The sequence below is a fragment of the Aquarana catesbeiana genome, linkage group LG04 (genome assembly GCF_042186555.1).
Source record: "Aquarana catesbeiana isolate 2022-GZ linkage group LG04, ASM4218655v1, whole genome shotgun sequence".
In the NCBI taxonomy this organism is placed as follows: Eukaryota; Metazoa; Chordata; class Amphibia; order Anura; family Ranidae; genus Aquarana; species Aquarana catesbeiana.
The window spans coordinates 16,992,192-16,997,754 of NC_133327.1; the positions used below are offsets into that span (position 1 = coordinate 16,992,192).

At 42.3% G+C, this 5,563-nt stretch overlaps 1 non-coding gene across 1 annotated transcript; it reads left to right on the plus strand.

The window, feature by feature from the left end:
* The first annotated feature begins 1,553 nt into the window (after positions 1-1,553).
* On the plus strand, positions 1,554-1,636 carry TRNAL-UAA (transfer RNA leucine (anticodon UAA)). Its single transcript has one exon. It is a non-coding gene; the product is annotated as a tRNA-Leu (tRNA).
* The last annotated feature ends 3,927 nt before the right edge of the window (positions 1,637-5,563 follow it).

Sequence of the window (5,563 nt, forward strand, 5' to 3'; positions counted from 1 at the left end):
CCTTTTTTTATTATTATTAAACAAGTATGATTTAACTGTACTTCTGTCTCGGTCTGATTCATGGTTTCTGACACCTCCTGCATCTCCTCCTCCTTAGCGGCGGCTTCACCCTGCATCTCAGGCTTCAAGGCGGCTTCCCTCCTCCTTCCCTCAGCAGTCAATATGACCACTTCTTCTCTCGGCCAATCTGGTCTTAAGACCCACTTCCTGATTGGCTGGGAGGAGAATCAGGAAGACAATAACAAATATTCATTCGCTATTGTCACACAACTGGGTGGGCTCAGGGCGCAGTGCTCTGCGCCCTGAGCCCACCCTTTTAGAAGCCAATTAGAGCCTCAGGCTCTAATCATGTGCTTATAAAAAGAAAAAAACATTGAAATTCATGTGTCCAGCGCCCTGCATGTACAGTAGGTTAGGGGCCGGAAGCATGGATTAGGGGGGGCGGCACCCCTGCGCCCCTAATGGATGGGCCATCACTGAAACCAACTAAGACACTTAGTCACCAGCTACAAATGGATGCATGGATTCAACATTTGTTAGGGCCTTTTTAAAAATTTATTCTGAGTTTTGCCGTGTGGGCCAAAACAACATATTCCCTTTTTAATGACTCCCCGCTGACTTCCAAAAGTTCATTGGTGTGGGCTTTTTCAAACACATGTGCAGCAGACCACAGAGTTGCAGTTTTCAATCTCTGTCCGAAGTGGATCAAGTGTGGCCAGAACAGCAGTGGCGGCTGGTGCTCAAAATATTTTGGGGGGCGCAAACAAACTGAAAAATACTGAACCCCCCCCATCAATTGCAGCCTCAGTGTGCCCATCATATGCAGCCATTGTGCCCATCATATGCAGTCACATGTGCCCATCATATCATATGCAGTCACTTGTCCCTATCATATGCAGCCACTGTGCCCATCATATGCAGCCATTGTGCCCATCAAACGCAGCCACTGTGCCCATCAAATGCAGCCACTTGTGCCCATCATATGCAGCCATTGTCCCCATCAAATGCAGCCACTGTGCCCATCAAATGCAGCCACTTGTGCCCATCATATGCAGCCACTGTGCCCATCAAACGCAGCCACTGTGCCCATCAAATGCAGCCACTGTGCCCATCAAATGCAGCCAATTGTACCCATCATATGCAGCCACATGTGCCCAGTATATGCAGCCACTTGTGCCCAGTATATGCAGCCATTTGTGCCCATCATATGCAGCCACTGTGCCCCCCCCCCAATCGCGGGCATCGTGGCTCTGGCAGCACCCCCAACAGTGACAGGTTCCAAAAAGACATTTCTTGTCACGTATCATCAAGGCCGTTCCAGCTCTGTACCATCATGTGGAAGGCAATGTATTGGCCTGGTTGGACAGGGCAGTTAGCAGCAAGGTTCACATTACTGCTGACATGTGGTCCAAAAGGCATGGACAGGGACGTCACAAACCCCACTCCTGGTATGTCAATATTCTTTACTGTCCTTTATGGCTATCCAACCCTCCAAGAGTGTCTAATTTGTCGATAACACATTGTTGCTTTGCATGAAAGGGAGAGTGTAGGACACCAGGATGGCTGAGTGGTTAAGGCGTTGGACTTAAGATCCAATAGATGTATATCCTTGTGGCTTCAAACCCCACTCCTGGTATGTCAGTATTCTTTACTGCCCTTTGATGCAATTTAACCCTCACTAGTCAATAGTACGTTGTTGCCTTGCATGAAAAGTAACACCAGGTGGAGAGAGCATGGTCAAGTGGTTTGTCTCATTAGTCAATAATACTTGCATGAAAAGTTAGGGCTTAAGATGCAATGGATGTATATCCTTGTGGGTTCAAACCCCACTCCTGGTATGTCAGTATTCTTTACTGTCCTTTATGGCAATCCAACCCTCCAAGAGTGGCTCACTGGTCAAAAAATACATTGTTTCTTTGCATGAAAAGCAAAAGAAGGGGAGGATGGCCCTGGGACTTTGAATGAGGTGGGAGAGATTTGGAACACTTCCATAACAAGTGCAAAAAATGTTTTATTGATCACAGAATGCTAAATAAACCAATGGGATCAGCAATAAATGTGCGTTACCCGGCATAGTGGCCTAGTTTAAAGCATGAGTAAAAAACAAATACAATTCATTACACTTAATTTGTACATCCATAAAAGGTATTATACATAGTAAATCGCTAAGAAGCAAAAAATACATATACATCATCTGAATTTGTAAAATACACAGTACACATGCATGGATAGCAGCAGTATATGACCATGATATGACCAACTTAAAATACCCAGCAGAACGGGCATACATGTGGCATTGATGGTGCCCTACGCGTTTCGCGAGTCTCCTCTCGCTCATCAGGGGCTGATGCATAATTTATATGTCTAAAACAAAAGATATTGAAAATAGTGAGGGTGTGTAAATAACTAAATAAGTCGGGGTAAACACGATGGTTGGCACGAGAGGTCTGTAACGAAACAACCTCGTACTTACCACTTGACTGGATTGGGTCACCAAAACACCGGGTCTCAAGATGGTGGCATGAAAAGTGACACCAGGTCACTAGGAGAGCATAGGGAATGCTTAGAATGCCATGGATTTATACACTTGTGGGTTCAAACCCACCTCCTGCTAAGTCATTGTTCTTTACTGTCCTTTATGGCAAGGCAATCATCTAAGTTTGTCTCAATAGTCAATAATACATTCTTGACTTGCATGAAAAGTAACACCTGGTGGGGAAAGCATAAGGCACCAGGTTGGCCAAGTGGTTATGGTTTAAGTTCCCATCCTTCTGGGTTCAAACCCCACTCCTGGTAAGTCATTGTCCATTATGGCAATGCAGTCTTCTGAGTTTGGCTCACTAGTCAATAATACGTTGTTACATTGCATGAAAAGAAACCCCAAGTGGGGAGAGCACAGGGCACCAGGATGGCCAAGTGGTTAAGGCATTGGAAATAAGATCCAATGGATGTATATCCTCATGGCAATCCAACCCTCCAAGAGTGGCTCACTAGTCAATAATACGAAAAGTATTGTCAAATCGCGGGCAGATCCGTGGCAGGTCTGCCTGCAGTTCAAAACGCTGTAGTGTGAATGCAGCCCAAAGGCCCGTACACACGATACGAAAATCGGAAATAAAATTTCATCTGACGAACGATCCGCCGATTTTTGGATCGTTAGTATGGTGCTTTCGACAACTGATTCCGGTTTTTCGTTCGACAAAAGCTGGATGTGCAAAATTTTTGTCTTACCTGAACTCAACGTCCGATTTTCGTTTAATTAGTACAGTTTGTGTACGAAAAAAATCATAAGAGCAAGACTACGCATGCTCAGAAACGAAAAAATACATACAAAACTAGTCAACACATGACGTCACTTCTGAAGTTGTAGTCTGTCATACGAGAATTTTCGTACAGTGAGTAACCTCTTCACTTTCCACATGAGACTAGCATGCAACAAAGAACGGAAGAACGTTTGTCCGAAAATCTGATCGTGTGTACGAGGCTTTAGTGTCTCAAGAAATTAGATAGGCCATCTGTACATCAGATGTGATCAATTTTCAATGATTGGCACCATAGCTTGTAGACTCTATAGCTTTCACACAGACCAAATAATTTACACTGATCTGGGTTTTTTTTTTACCAAAGGTATAAATTTTGGCCAAAATTTATGAAGAAAAATGACTAATTTGCTAAATTTCATATCAGAAATGAAGAATTTTTATTATTTTTTTTACAAAATGTTTGGTCTTTTTTCATTTATAGCGCAAAAAAATAAAAAGCCCAGTGGTGATCATATACAACCAAAAGAAAGCTTTATTTGGCTGAAAAAAAGGACAAAAATTTAATATGGGTACAGTGTTGTATGACTGAGTAATTGTCATTCAAAATGTGAGAGCGCTGAAAGCTGAAAATTGGTCTGATTAGGAAGGGGGTTTATGAGCCCAGTGGGCAAGTGGTTAAAGGCCAGTATGGTTAAAGCGCAAGGAGAGTTTAAAGGCTCGTACACACGATCGGATTTTCCGCAGACAAAACCTCAGACTTTTGTACGAAGGTGTGTACCTGGATTTTGTCTTGCGTACAAATGGCAAGGAATTGTCGGCCAACAAACACGAACGTAGTGACGTACTATGTGGTTTTTCAGCTCTTTCACGCCACCCTTTGGGTTCCTTCTGCTAATTTCGTGTTAGTAGAAGTTTGGTGAGTGTTGATTCGTGCTTTTCATTTCACGCTTTTCATTTGGCGCTTTTCAGTTTGCGCTTTTCATTTCGTGCTTTTCAGTTTGTTTCTGAACGCCCGTTCGTCAACCAGCCATGTTGCGGATTCGGAGGAGATAACGTGTTATCTATTATTGTTCTTGGAGTTATTGCTTTGACCCAAGTCCAGTCCAGGAACAGGAGGAGGAGGAGGATTTCTTGGACCAAAAATTGGTTGCTTTATTAATCGTGACCAATTATGTCATATGCCTTTGCTGCGGGTGCTCCAGTAGAATAATGCAGATGATTTTTGGAATTATCTCCGAATGACGGACCCCTGCTTTCACCAATTCTTGGCATTGCTGACCCCCTATATTAAGAAGCAGGACACATGCATGGGGCTTTTTTTTTTTTTTTAACATTCAAAAGGGGCTTTTATTTTATTTTTTGCTTGAATAATGATTTGATTTGGTATATTTTCTATATTTTTGGATGCATAGAATGCACTTTTTGGTTAAGTTCTATTGGCAGATAGCATGTCTAATTTTAATTGTTTTCTTTTTTTAATGCACAATAAAAAAAATATGGAGAATAATACTTGGCTATTAGTTTTACTTCAAATCACAGTTTGGGAGTAGGCAGTTACATTTGGAAAAATACAATGTAAAATTAACAAGAGACACCAACATAGTTGTATCTTTGATCTTAAAAAATACAGGATAATGGTGTTGTGGTAACTTGCCCAGAAAAAAAAAATAACAAGCATAATAATATTATTCTTGATATCACTAGAAAAAAAAAGGCTTTGAAAATTTGTTTGCAATAACTCCATCAGTATCACCAGCAAAGCAGCTTCATTATTATCCCATTAAAGAAGAAGAGAATTGTGCATTGCATTTCCAGATTCTATAATTTGCCGCGTCACGAATCTTAATTCTCCATTATGAACGCTAGTTTACAAGACCGACCGATTCTTCTTCCAAGCATGCGTGTTTGTACTTTGGACTACTTTTGTCCGACGGACTTGTGTACACACGCTCGGAAAATCCAACAACAGACATTTGTCCGCGGAAAATGTTAAAACCTGCCATCCAACATTTGTCCGTGGAAAATCTGACAATTGTCCAATGGAGCGTACACACGGTCGGATTTTCCGCCAACAGCCTGTCATCACACAATTCCCGACGGAAAATCCGATCGTGTGTACGCGGCTATAGTGTTTCAATAAGTTAGAAGCTCATACCAGGAGTGGCATTTGAACTCTCTTAAAGCAAACATGCTTCGGTAGACAGAAATGGGGGTGAAAGGAAAAAGAGAGATGGAGCAAATAACCAGGAGGCCCCAGTGGTGAAGGTGAGTGTATATCCTCATGGGTTCAAACCTCACTC